This window comes from Anguilla rostrata, chromosome 13, assembly GCF_018555375.3.
Source record: "Anguilla rostrata isolate EN2019 chromosome 13, ASM1855537v3, whole genome shotgun sequence".
Taxonomy (NCBI): domain Eukaryota; kingdom Metazoa; phylum Chordata; class Actinopteri; order Anguilliformes; family Anguillidae; genus Anguilla; species Anguilla rostrata.
Window position 1 is genome coordinate 7935304 of NC_057945.1, and position 15002 is coordinate 7950305.

Here is a 15002-nt window from a genome sequence, read left to right on the forward strand (position 1 = left end):
TGTTCACCGGGCATTCATAAAATCCAAAACATAAGAATATTTTCAGAGGCTAAAACTGTAAGCATAATCCCTATAAAAATGTAAATTATCTAAAAGCAACAGGCTAGTATGTGTAAATTTCCATAGGAAAAAAATGCTTTCATTTGAACTCAAAAACCATGGAATATTAACTGTACCAGAATATTAGACTGAATTGAATTAAAATAACACTCAATCAAAACAAGATGCCATCTATATTTTTGGATATGAGTATACTTAAAAATGTAAAATAATTTTTTTTTTGTGTCCAATTATTTATTCTTTTATAGGGAGAAACATAGCCGAACGAAAGACAGGTCATGACTAGGATATGATCTGCATGGGCTGCTATTTGAAATATGAAAAGTAGAGATTTTGATCATATTCTGATTTCTCACAGTAAAGTCTATATACAGGCAGGTGACAAATGAAAGGAAATACCTAAATAAATAAGTGGAAAAACATAACGAATGCAGATGCTTCCATATAGGTGTGATGCATGATGCAATTGAGCAATTAAAATCCTATCATGGTCTGTGGCATGAATAAAAATGCTGAGCAGGCCCAGCTGACCTCAATTTTGGATCAAGATGGCAAGAGATAAATATCTAAGTGACTTTGAAAGAGGGCTCATTATTGGGGCATGTTTGTGTTTCATTAGGAACAGTGACTAAAGTGACATCTGCATTTAGATCTATGGGAAAGACATCAGTAAATAGGGTTGGAAATTGTGGTTCAAAGCACACGTTCGATGACTGCGATGCTTGTGCATTAGTGCAATATGCAAAGAAAAACATAAGAGCAATTCCTCAGGTGACCAAGTATGTTAATGCAGGACCTGATCAGACTCATAAACCCCTCATTACAGTAACACATTTGAGAGTTCAGTGGTGTAGAAACCATAGGCTCTGGTCTACAGAGATGTGGAAAAAGTGATATGGTCAAAGGAGTCATCCTTTAGCATATTATTGACAAGTGGGCAAGTGCATGTGTGGCGTACAGCAACAGTACAGGTCTGAGTGCTTCAATCCGGGAGTAAGGGGGTCCAGTGGCTCCGTTAGGGTGGGGGGGGGGCATTTTCCGGGCAAGGTTTGGGTCCACTCATCCCCTTAGAAGGAAGGGTCGCTGCAAATCGATCAATGCAAAGATATTCTGAGTTATTACCATTATCCTATGATGAAACAGTTCTATCCTGATGGGAATGGTCTTTTCCATGATGACTGTGCCCCCATCCACAGGGCACGAGGGGTCACTGAATGGTTTGATGAGCATGAAAATGATGTGACTCATATGCGATGGCCTTTGCAGTCCCCAGGTCTCAACCCAATTGAACACCTATGGGGGATTTTGGACCCACGTGTTAGACAGCACTCAACACCACCATCATCAAAGCACCAAATGAGGGAATAACTTTTATATTTTATCTCCAGTTGAGTTCCAGAGACTTGAAGAATCTGTGTATGCCATTGAAGCTTTTCTGGCAGTTCGTAGTGGCCCAACAATTTACTAAGACACTTTATGTTGGATTTCCTTTAGTTTGTCACCCGTCTGTATTTATCACACAGTGTCTTGTGTTATGATATTTCTGTGCTCTGTGTGCATGTACACAAGAAGTTAATAACACGTAGCCAAGAGGGATGTGACATGATGTTCTGACATGGGTTTGGTTTTAAACATTGATTTCACACCATGTGTGAGGGCCCAGTACAGCGACTGTCCCAGCAGCAGAGCAGCGGAGCTCCTCCCAGCAGCAGAGGTGCAGCAGCAGGGCTGCGGCAGCAGGAAAGCAGCAGGTTGAGGCCTACCCTCCATCGCCACAGGGAGCAGTGGTAAGGAGAAGGCCAAGGCCATTTTCCCTAACTGCTGTGAAGCCATCCAGTCCGATCCATTTAGGAGAAGCCCAGTTTCAGCTTCAGTTGCCTACCAGTCCACAAAGTGGTGAGATTCTTGACTTGAGAGTTTTATCGAAAAGCAGGAGCCACACATTTGAGGCCTTGGCCTAGGTTTTACTGAGCTACAGTTGTGCACACTCAATGGTGTCCATATTGAGAGTCTCACACTATACGTATCTGGGTATCTGGATTGATGGAAACCCAACTTTTAAGACCTTCTTCTTCTTCTTCTTATTCTTCTTCTTCTTTGGTGTTTTATGGCAGTTGGCATCCTTTGTAGTTGCATTACCGCCTCCTTCTGGATTTAATCATGTATTGCTGTCTGGTTCCCTTATATCCTTTTACTTTTACCAGATGTCCTCAAAAAACAATATCTCCTTCTTTCCCTCCACCTGGTCCCCACATTCAAGCAGATCTGTAAACCTTGCCTCCACCCCTAGTATCTGTAATCCTGTAAACATTACCCTTCTTTCTTGATCATACTTCCTGCATTCAATCAGGACATGCTCCACTGTTTCTAACTCCTGGCACTGATCACAATAACCAGTTGGATGTTTTCCTATAATAAAGAATGTGCTATTCAAGTTCCTGTGACCAATTCTTAATCTGCTCATGATTACTTGCTCTCTTCAATTGGTTCCACTGTTTCTTGCTATTCCTACTTTATTTTGTATTTTTGTATTTTGCACTATCCCAATATTGTTGCCATTGTTTGATTACTCCCCTCCAAACTATGCTTTTCCTCTCACTTTTAAGACCTATATTGATAAACGAATTAAAAACTAATTGGTTTCCTTTACAGAAATAGATCTTGTTTCTCATTTGACAGTAGAGGGAGGATTGTTGAGGCAACATTGGTGATGTAACATATAAACACACTGCTGCTTCCACCTTAAAGCCTTTAGACTCTATCTATTATTTGGCCCTACGTTACATCACTGGAGATAGATTCCATGAGTTTTTGTGTATGTTGTATAAATTCTGTTTTCCTTTGTTTAAAAGCAGCTCAATCTAGGACCCTGAGGAGATAGGTTGGAGGGAAGGGGAGGAGCTCAGAAAATGGAGGGAAAAAGTGGAAAGTAGAAGGGCGTGGCTGGTCAGGTAGAGAGAGGGCACAATTGACGGAACTAGGAAGCTGTTTCTTAGAGGCCTAGTTTTATCTCTGTCTCTAAAGTAGCAGATCGGTCAGAAGGTCTTGAGAAAAGATCTGTGAACAAAAGGTTGAAGAACTTTTGTTTGTGTGGATTATTGGATTCTTGGGATTACATGATTGTTTGATTCAATGGGCCTGTTTTCTGTGTTTGTTTGACGCTCATCGTGGGACCCTACTAATGGCAGAGACTTGGGTGAGAAACTTTTTTTATTGGCTGTTTTTGTTTTGCTGAGCCTTTTTTTTTTTTGGTTTGTGAATTTGGATTGCATATATTTCCATTTTTACTTTGGAGTTTTTGTGTGGCATATATATATACATTTGGGACTTTGTTAAAGGACTCCCTTACTGGGTAATCTCAAATTATAAAAAAGGTGGAACATTTGCATGTCATGGATGTGAATAATACTGATGTTATTTGTTGAATGTTTTTGTTGTTGTAAGAAACCCAGGGATTAATATTCTTTAATTGTGCTGATTGACTCCTCCCTTTATAATATCTGTGAGCGATTGTAGCAAAAAGATAGAGAAACATTATAGTGTTCTGTATCAGAAGGTGGGCTGGCCCTCCCTGTCTCAGAGAAGAGATCAACATTGATTCCTGTTTTTATGTAAAGCGGTTCTCCAAAAACTACCTCCTTATATTTTATCTCTTATTGAATGGAGAGTTGGAGCCTATCAGACTCGTTCTCAGGACAGGTTGATTCTCCAGGTGCCACGGGTCTACTCTGAACTGAGTAAAACTGCATTTAGATATAGTGCTCCTCATGCCTGGAATGAGTTACAGCGCACATTAAAGCTGAACTCTTTTCCCGGGCCAATTCAGGACCCTGGGTAAGAAACTGGCTACCTTTTGAATGTAAATGTTCTGACTGAATTCAACTGTTTAATTGTTTTTATTATTTTTATTTTATTCTATTCTATTTTATTATTTATTCATTTATTTATTTATATTTAAACTTTTAAGAATATCTGGAAGTTTATTTCAAAGAAGTCACCCCCCCACCACTCCAAATTGCAAATGTACATGATTGAAGATTACTGTAAACTGGAAAAATGAAAGGTCACACCACCCCCTTCTTGACAAATGCATTCAGAATTTCACACTTACAAAAACAGAATCTGACAGTAGAATTTAATTGCGTTATTTGGAAAGCAGCGCACCCCATAAAGTGCACGTCCGTCTCTCCTGCGGTGCTGATTGATACATTGTGTTTCAGCCTTATGAATGTTAACACGTTACTTATGGTACAGTGACAGGGAATGGCACTAAGTGAGGAAAAATAAAATAAAAAACCAATTAGAGTGTGCGCCAGGATTCCGTTTTCAGTTCATTTGTGACAAGGATGATGAGTTACCCCTGTGAAAATGAATGCAAAAAAAGCCGCATTGGTCTTGCCTTTTCCTCGTTTATGTTTGCGTTGTGATTACTGCAGGCCTTTGCAGAAGAAAAGCAAAGGGAAGCATATGTCAAACTGAAAACTGCTTTTCATTCTCTTTTAGGCACAAAAAACATGCTCTCAGACAGGCATAAAAAGCCTGAAACACCTACCTTTCACTCTCACGCAACATGGAGATGAAATCACCAACTGGGAACTGGGAGCTATTTAGTTCTAGCAGGGATACATTTCCATATTATTTCACATAAAGATGTCTAATTTCAAGACTCTTCGATGGCCTACCGCAAGATGATGCTTGCCAAATCATAATATGCACATTGGCATTGTGGGTAATGAGATCTGTGTCCTGAATTCAGCTGCAGGTCCAGCTAATGCAGTGTGAATAGCATTGCCATCTGGCTTTTCAGGGTTTGAATGGCACAGGTGAGTATACCAACCTCACCCACTCATACATCCTGGAAGGGCTACTGGATGGTTATGGTTTGTTTATAAAATGGGGGAATGAACAAAGTAGATTGGAGATTAAACATAAATTCAATTAAAAAAAAAAATAAATATTTGAAAAAAGAAATTTAGCCCACCAATGGTTTAGATTTTTAAAAAGATCGAATTATGAGCAGAATTAGTTAGCCTTGTTCCTAGCAAGCTACATGAAGCTGGGCAGCAGGTGAAGATTAGATCAAGAATTTGCTTCCTTTTTCGCTTTTATTTTTGTGAATTTTTCCAAGGAGATTTAATATGTCAAGTGTCAGGCTGAACGTTCAACCCGTACGTACGCTCCTGGGCTGGGCTACTTACAGATACTCCGCTTCACTTCAAAGCTAATAAAGCTGTTAGCCGGGTCGCGGCCGCAGCGACCTCTGCCCCATACCTTCAGCGTAGCGGGTACACCAGACGGCCGGTGATGTGTGGCGTGTGCCGCCGTTAATGGCGCTGATTTCTAAACGTCCTTGGGCCTGTGATTCAGATGGAAACGTCACGCCGGGGCAGACCCGTTCCCGCAGGCTGGGTTTATGAAAGGGACACGCGCTGCTTGATTGGGTTAGTTACCGAGGGCAACTCTGTCAGAGCGTCGCTGGAGCGAAGCAGATTGAGCCGTTGAATCTGCGCCGCCGAATGAGGCTCAGCGGTTCAGGCAAATGTTTCATTTCCCTTCTACTCAACGCCCGGCCTTCGTTCCGCGAGCCGCTTCCTCGGGTTCTCCGGTTCCCACGACGATTCGTTGCCGCTCGTCGTCGCGTCGGTTTGCTCGTTTAACAAACCGTCGGAGAAAGTGTGACTAGTTTCACTTTGCTGTTGAAGAACCGTCGGCGTGACTTCACTACTGCATTCCCCATGAAGGAATAGGGCATGACAGACTCTACAGCAATGAACCTCAAGATCGCGTTCAGCAAGTAATCATTTTTCTGAATAATTATTTATTTTTTCCTGGGATCATTTATACGAAATAATTTATAGACATTCAGTCCATATCCTATAGAGCAAGATCAGAGCTGTATAAAATGCTGCGGTAAATATAGACTAAGTGTAAATTAAAATCAAGTCACTGTTAATTTAATAGTTCATATGCAATTATGACAGTCGGGGATGAAAAATGTCGAGCCAGTTTTCATTCCAGCCTCACGAATGAATGCCCTGAACTGCAGCTGTGCACATGATGGTGATTAGTACATTTAGTGCATGCTATGTGCACAGGGTGGTGATTAGTACATTTAGCACATGCTGTGTACCCAAGAAGGTGATTAGTACATTTAGCACATGCTATGTACCCAAGAAGGTGATTAGTACACTTAGCACATGCTGTGTACCCAAGAAGGTGATTAGTACATTTAGCACATCCTATGTACCCAAGAAGGTGATTAGTACACTTAGCACATGCTGTGTACCCAAGAAGGTGATTAGTAAATTTAGCGTATGCTATGTACCCAAGAAGGTCATTAGTACACTTAGCACATGCTGTGTACCCAAGAAGGTGATTAGTACATTTAGCACATGCTATGTACCCAAGAAGGTGATTAGTACACTTAGCACATGCTGTGTACCCAAGAAGGTGATTAGTACATTTAGCACATCCTATGTACCCAAGAAGGTGATTAGTACACTTAGCACATGCTGTGTACCCAAGAAGGTGATTAGTACATTTAGCACATGCTATGTACCCAAGAAGGTGATTAGTACATTTAGCACATACTATGTACCCAAGAAGGTGATTAGTACATTTAGCGCATTTTATGCGCACATGAAGGTGATTAGTATACATAGCACATGCTATGTACCCATGAAGGTGATTAGTACATGTAGCGCATGCTCTGTGCATAGGATGGTGATTAGTACATGTAGCGCTTGCTATGTGCACAGGAAGGTGATTAGCTCACTAAGTGTAAGTTACGTGTACAGCAAGATGATTAGCACATTTAGCGTACATAAAAACAGTTGGTAAAATGTACATATATATTCTGTAAGAGTCAATTTATCGCAGAACATTTTACTGTGTGACTTTACATGAAGGTCATTAGCACGTTCAGCACACGTTATGTGAAACTGACTACACAAAGGTCATTAGCACGTTCAGCACACCTTATGTGAAACCCACGGCACACAAAGGTAATTATCACATTTCGCGCACATTATATGAAACTGACTGTTCGGGAAGGTGATTAGCAAATTTAGCACACACCATGTGAAACCGACTGTACAAGTAAGTGATTCGCACATTTAGTATGCCAATTACAAAAGTAGAAAGGTGGCCCATTTCCAAAAGTTTAAAGTGAAATCTGAACAGTGCATTTGCAAGCCATTTTACCTCCTGTCTGCAACACTCGCACCCCTTTTCCCTCATGATTTCCTCTCGGCACACTTCAGTTTTGTTGGATATAGATGGAATTTTCTCAGTGATACCAGCCATAGGCAGATGTCATAACATCCAGGCATGCATGCATCATCCAGAACATACTGGTTATGGGATGTGTTGAATAGTTTCCAACTTTTAAATGCTATCTTTGATTTCTCGTGTTTTTGTATGATGTCTGTTGTTTTTTGTAGTATCTGTGTGTGTTTTACTCTTTTGAGTAACTCTTTACAATAAGGTCAAATGAATTGGCATTAACTAATACAATTGTTAACTACTAACTACTGAAAAGCCCATCTGTAACTAATTACATTAGTTAGCCTTCCTCCAGTGTTCGTTGCCCCCCCCCCCCCCTTATTTTAGTGTTCGCGGCCAAATTTGGGCGGTCTGTTTTAACAGCTTTTATAATAACACAAAAACTATAAATCATCACCAAAATTTGTTTAACACCTTTTTAAGCTGTGAAACAATGTCTTCAACTAGTGGTTAACATGAGTAACTGTAGTGAATATACAAAGAACAGACACTGAAATTGTACACTCCTGGGCAAAAAAAATGGGCCAAGCCCAAAATGGCAAAAAATTAAGCTTTTAATGGTCTTAACAACAAATCATTGGTCAGAAAATTATCAAGAATTTTACTCCTGAGACCTCCTGCACCACCATTTGCTCATTTACTTTTGCTGCAGTGAACTGTTAGGGGAAAAGCTAGAAACAGGGAAATTCACTTATACAGTAGACAAATTAACATAATGTCAAATAAAAGAGTCATGTTTTGTATTTGGTTGCATATCATTTGCCTGCCATGACTTCCTGATGTCTGTGACCTATCAACATCAGAGTCTGGACATTTTATTTTCAGGTTGTCCTACAAGCAATAAAAAATCTCTCTGCATTTGAATGGATCTCTATGGGAATTGGAGGGTGGGACTAGATTCAGCTGTAAATTATGCTGGTACAGTACGGAACGCATTTTTTGGCTAAATGGCTTTAAGTCGTCAAAGGTCCAAGACATCAAATGAGCCTCAAACCACCGTGCTGCTGCCAGATATGCAGTAGATACTACAAGCATTGTTTCTCCTGATTAATTTTCCTGTTGAACTCAATGGAAAAAATATTCAGGAGAAACAATGCTTGTAGTATCTACTGCATATCTGGCAGCAGCATGGTGGTTTGAGGCTCATTTGATACCTTGGACTCTTGATGACTTAAAGCCATTTAGCCAACAAATGTGTTCCATACTGTATCAGCATAATTTACAGCTGAATCTAGTCCCACCCCCCAATTCCCATGGAGATCCATTCAAATGCAAAGAGTTTTTGTATCGCTTGTAGGACAACCTGAAGGGTGGGAGGCAGATGGGTGGGGGGTGAGGGGGTTGTGGTTGTGGATGTGTGGGTGAGTGGGTGTGTGTATGGGGATGTTTTTCATCTTCTGGATGAACATAGTATAGTTTTACCCATTAATTTCCTATGGCGGTCATTTTAGACCCGGTACACCACAGGTGTAACAAGGTTGACTAAACCTCTCAAAATTCAATGAAAGTGGTGATCAGCAATTTTGTATGTTCAAATGCCTAGTGTGGAGGAAAACATAAGGTCTTGAGGCAATCAGATGAAAAACATAATATTTATGATTTAGGAAAGTTATAAATCGGTCAGATTTGACCGGAACACAGGAGGAAGGTTAATGCCAATTCATATTGGGACTAAAAAACAGTTCATCAATTTGTTTATGGTTAGCTAAGTTAATTCTGTTTTCATAATGTTTAAATAATCAGGCAACTAATTGCAAAAGAGATTTTAATGTCAGTATGACGTCCTAGTAAAATTAAGTTTGATGTGCCTCTCAGAATTGCTTGTGCTTTTTTCCAGAATTTTTTCAGAATGTTTTGATAGGAAAGTCTACTCTTTGATTCTTCATATAAACAACTAATTAAGTTACATTCTTGTTGTGGATTTTTTGTTTTCTTGTCATATTGACCAGCCAACATAATGATTAATACAATCAGATAGTGTAAAGGAAAGATAATTAATCATACGGATAATTTGTTTTCAAAAAGCAGGCTTGCACTTTTAAAAACAGTTGCCCTGTCTACTGAAAAGATGGATGTTCTGTTCAAGGTCCAGAAACTCTGAACTCGTGTGCTGGGTATAGATATATTGATCACCGTATGCTTAAAGCCAGTCAAGTCTTCAGTCAGGGTTCGACTCACACAAAATAATTGGGTGTAAATATTTAAAGGGTGGGCATGCTTTTAAAATAGCGAAACGCTCCACGGGCTTGAAACAAACAGCCAAGCCCCATCTACAGAAGTAACATGAGTATCATTTGTGTGAATAAAAGCTCTCGCCCAATCACAGGGGTTTGGGGGGAGCATTTAACACGGTCACCATGGGAGACGCTGGGGAGGTTAATTGATGGAGCAGATTCCACTGACTTTAGGCAATTAAAATACTTTAATCGTGGCTATTCCGAGCTGTTAAACACATCACCGCAAATGGGCTAATTAAGTGCAATAATTACATCAGAAACGACGGTACAAAGCTTTCTGTCATCGGTGTATTCATGAAGCACAGTGCCAAGATCTGTCACTCAAAAAAGGGTCCCTTTTCTGTTTTCAGAGCCTGTGGTTCCTTATTGTCATCTAGATCATGCAGTTTAACATTCATTGGGGGGTGGGTTTATTCATGTATGTATAAATTATTTTAATCCCATTGGGACATTGTAAAGTTGTTACTTCTTGCACGTGCTGTCTCTCTTGGGTCTATACTCTTCTCCTCTAGGGGAATTCTGCACTTTGACCCCTGAACTTTGCACCTGTGTTTGCCTGGAATAAGAGCATCTGCTGAATGCTATATGTATACACTGTGAGGTGCACGGAGGATATATGAAATAGGAACCTATTGGCTTTGAGACAAGCACACTTAAAGATAAATATGTATTAAAAAGGGAAATAAAGAAAAGGTGGACAACTATTTTGTCAGATATATTGTTCTGTTATGCAGGTGAATTTGATGGGTTTGTATGCTGGGGTTGTACTGTCCGAGAACAGTTCAATGCTCCTTTTCCATTTTTGTGTTTCAGATATTTTTTTCTTTTATTTTCCATTTGATCATTGTATATGGACAGCTGAGTTAGTCTATGAGCTCCTTTAACACTGGACCCTATGGAATGTGGTATTCTACTCATTCTGTCAGGTTTAGAAGCAACCTGCAACACTGTTATGGCGGGCAGTGGGATTTAGCTCACCAATGCTGCATAAAACTCGATCATTTTTGCCATTAATGTCATGCTTGCTATAGCCCATAGCTGTAAATAAGAACTATAGCTATGTTCAATGTTAACGTTCATTGTGAAGACGTTATGTGTTTGTTTTTCTACCTGTGAAGGAGGCTCGATGCGCTGCACTCCTCTTCCTACTTTTCAGCGCTCTTTATGTTCTCTCTCTCCAGCACTTCGATGTTTGGAGGGAGGGGCGCTGGAGAGAGAGCTGAGGGGAGGGGGTGGGAGGTGGTGGAACATTTTTCTTTTCAAAGCATAGCTCTCTTACTTGTTTCTCCAAATTTACGTACTGCGCCTTTAAGACAAATCTAAATAGCTGTATTGCACAACAAACTCCTTGGCCATTATGTAAAATCAAGCATTTTCAGATACAAATGATTAAGTGTCATCATTGACTAGACATGCGGATCTCATTCAAATTTCATCGGACCACTTTTAAAATCAAATAGCCACATTGGAAAAGCCTGTTTTGGGTGGCTGGTTTTTCAAGGATAAAAGCAATTGTGTAAGTGTCGCAATGTGCTTCACAATTTGCTGCAGTGCAAAAAAGTAAATGTCCAGGTAGCTATTGAAATTGAAAGTGTTGTCAAAGTGAATGCTTCGCAATGGGGAAAAAGCTGTTTGTACAAGAGCTCAACTGAATCTGATTGACAGAGAAACAGAACATCAGATAGAAAAGATTAAAAATCAGTGTCAAAATCTCCACTGTAAAAAAAAATACGTTTAACCAGCGCAAAAAGCCTTGTCTGAAATGTCATTCTTTGCTCTCAGCCTGGGTAAAGCCACCTCCCATTCATTCTGTGCAAATGCATTAGGAGAATTCATTCTGTGCTAATTGTATAAATGCTCTGGTTGGTATTGGACCATTTGGTTGTCAAATTTTCAAGCGGGGATGGTGTTCTGTAAGTAAGGGTCGCGTTACAAATTACCACATAGATGTCCTTCGCTTTAAATATAGACCAAAGTAATCCAATGTTTGGTTCAGATGTCATTGTTGCTCAGCTGGATTTTTCTTCTTGAATCAAACTCATTTTTTGACATGACGCACAGGAAACACCCCTGGCTGTTTCATATTGAACCTCCAGCTGTCTTGCTTTCTGAAAATGAGGGTTTCACAAATAATATTACGGTCATTGGTCACCTCCCTAAGCAAACACTATGGGCCTGGTTTTAGACCCTGATACCACACACACACACACGCCTGCCTGGTTTTAGACCCTGATACCACACACACACACACACACACACACACACACCAGCCTGGTTTTAGACCCTGATACCACACACACACACCTGCCTGGTTTTAGACCCTGATACCACACACATACTCCTGTCTGGTTTTAGACCCTGATACCACACACACACCTGTCTGGCTTTACTCCCTGATACCACACACAGCCTGGGGGTCAGTCCACTTTTGCCTTGGACAGGGGGTTTGACGCCAGAAATAATATGCCGGTCATGGTGGTATATGCAGGACACAAAGGGAGCACAATGTAAGGGTAAGCAGCAGGCCTTTGTGAATGAGCAGCCAACGTCATTCAGAAACAAAGGCGAATATTTAATGTGCTCCGTGTCAGCTTTTTAATCACCGTTAATGAAGCACGCGAGTCCTGTGAGGAGTTCAAGGTCCAGCGTTTATGCAGATCTTTGTGCGTGGTCACCATAGCTACTGTAGATCTTTTATAATCTTGTCACCCGGCAAGAAACGTTCTTGCGAGCAAAAGCCATGTGCAAATTATTATTGTTATTTTTTTTATCTCTTCCATTGCGGGCATGATTAGCATTTTGTGCGGCTGTGCTTGCGTGCGTGGGTGTTTACATATACACACACGGTGCTTGCGTGCGTGGGTGTTTACGTATACACACACGGTGCTTGTGTGTGTGGGTGTTTACATATACACACACGGTGCTTGCGTGCGTGGGTGTTTACATATACACACACGGCGCTTGTGTGCGTGGGTGTTTATATACACACACACGGCGTATATGTGGGATGATGATGAGGACACTGCAGATAACGGTGAAGTGGCCCCCAGAGCTTCCGAGCGCCCCCGCGTTGGCGTTTACTGTTTCACCCGCTGTTTTGACAGGTGTGCCCGTGAGCTCGGTCGGGTTAGCGGCGGCGGGAGCGTCTCCTCCGTTAGTGGCTACGTTCCCGGGCCCGAGGAGAGAGCGTTGTGTGTAAAAGCCCTGCCGGAATTAGTGTGTGGCAGTGTGTGTGTGTGTGTGCGTGTGGTATACGTGCTTCGGGGGCAGGTTTATGTGCGGCCCCGGTCCCCAGGCCCTGAGTAATCGCTCTGATTGCCTCGGCTGACCGCTTAATTACCGCCGCGCCGCCGCCATTAGCCGCCTCGCTCATCACCACGACCTCGAAGGCCTTTCTTTTTCTTTTTCTTTACGCGCTAATTTGCGCATCTCCTCTCTTTCCATCTTTAGAAGAGGTCGCCTGATGCGACGGACGGACGCACGCGCGCGGTCACGGGTGGGGTTTGGGTCAGGACCCCTTTCTGGAGAGGGTTGCGTGATGTGGACAAAGGAACATGGATTTTTGCGCGTGGGTGGGAGGGGGGTGCGACGGCGACTCCACCAGTGCGGCTGAGGGTACGTGAGGTGACAGCCAGTGGGGCGAAACAAGTGCACCTCCACTGCTGCTCAACGGGCCAAGCAATCCATTAAAGCAATCCCCTGAAATCAAATAAAAAAATTTTTAGAAAAATGGAGGACTTTTTATTTTTCAACGTGGGGCTAAACTTGTCAAACTCCCACGCTAGTTTGGAATGCCCATTTATCTGCAACCGCAGCCCCAGTCATGCGCAAACCCCCTGCCGATCCGCGAGAGCGTAGACGTCCGCAGTCCTCCTCCGCAGACCGCAGCTAATGGGGTGGAGTCTGAAGAATGGAGTGTATGGAGTCTGAAGAAGAGAACATGGAGTTTGCATGTTCTATCCCGTGTTTGCATGGGCTTTGTCTGAGTAGTCTGGTTTCCTCCTGCACCAAACAACATGCGTGTCAGCTCAGGCACATTCCATTGCCCTTGGCCTTGATATGAAAGCTGTCAAATAGAGTAATGTATTTTATTTTATTTTTTTTTAGAAGATATGCCCTTGACCAAGGCACTGGCCTCAATACTGCTTTGCCTTGGCTGCCCAGTGCTCCTAGGTAGCTGGGATGGGTTAAGTGCAGAGGGCAAATTGCCCCGCAGGGCTCCAGTATATCTTATACGTGTCTTATACGCGTCTTGTATTCTGTGGGTGCCTGACCTAGCAGCGGTGGTCACTGGAGGTCGATGAAATATGGGCCCCCCAGCCCAGTGAACCCTCCCATATCCTGGGCGACGTAGGTGGCAATTTTGCATCCCCCTGTGGAGCTACCGGCCCCTGGCATGGTCCGTATTCGATCAGAGACCCTGGGGGTCCTTCTTGCCCCAGGCGCCCCCCAGAAACCCGTGAAATACATTTTAGTCAATGCAGTTCCCTGAAAACTCTGGTCTTATGTCATTGGACAGGTGTAAGTGCATTCTAAGGTAGTGCCATTTGATCAAGAACAGAGAACTTCCACAAAATCACAAAAATGTAGTCGAATGCTTAATTTTAACAGGTCATTATGCAACTCAATATGACCGTACTCACTGATGTGATTCATGTTACCAGATGGATTGTTTCAGGGTTACACACTGGTGAATAGTTTGGTATGATGGAAAATACCACGTCTGCACCCTTTTAAAAAAAAATGTTATGTCCATTGTATACAAAAATATGTTTTAAAAAGCTATTAAAAATTGAAAGGACCTGTAACATTCAGGAGAAATGTTACGAACCAGAGCGTACGTTCCTTTGAAAGAATAATCACGCTCGGAATATTAGCGAAAATAGGCGCTTCCTTTTAAAATTGCCTGCAATTTACCAGAATTATTTTGGCGAGCATTTCAAATAAAGTACGTGACCTGATTCTGATAAGGTAGCGGGTGCGTAGGGTGAAATTCAAGGAGAAGTGAAAACATGGGTGCATAAAATAACAAATAAGACCTGAAGAGGCGCCGCACAGTGAACAGAGTATAACAGCAGTGGGGTCACATGCGCAGGAGCCAGTGAGCAGTACGCACAGTCAGGTTGTGAGTCACGCTGTTCATTTGCTTTGAGCGAGCTGCTCTCCCTGAGTAAGAGAGTGATGTTTGAGTGAGACCCTCTCCCTGCCTGTTCCTCATGCTGTTCTTTGGCTTTGAGAGAGCAGCTCTCCCTGAATAAGAGAGTGATGTTAGAGGAGACCCTCTCTCTGCCTGTTCCTCGTGCTGTTCTTTGGCTTTGAGAGAGCAGCTCTCCCTGAGAGAGAGGTTGATGTTAGAGGAGACCCTCACCCTGCCTGTTCCTCACGCTGTTCATTCGCTTTGAGAGAGCAGCTCTCCCTGAG

General features: G+C 42.2%; 1 long non-coding RNA gene across 2 annotated transcripts in view; it reads left to right on the forward strand.

Annotated features, from left to right (window-relative positions):
* Positions 1-2873: 2873 nt before the first annotated feature.
* Positions 2874-15002, forward strand: part of LOC135238245 (uncharacterized) — a 31504-nt gene continuing 19375 nt past the window's right edge. The window contains exons 1-2 of one of the 2 annotated variants that reach the window (XR_010325064.1): positions 2900-3256; positions 4564-4883. This is a non-coding gene — a long non-coding RNA (uncharacterized LOC135238245). Of the gene's footprint in view, positions 3257-4563; positions 4884-15002 lie in introns of both variants that reach the window. The other variant, XR_010325063.1, reaches the window with a different exon arrangement.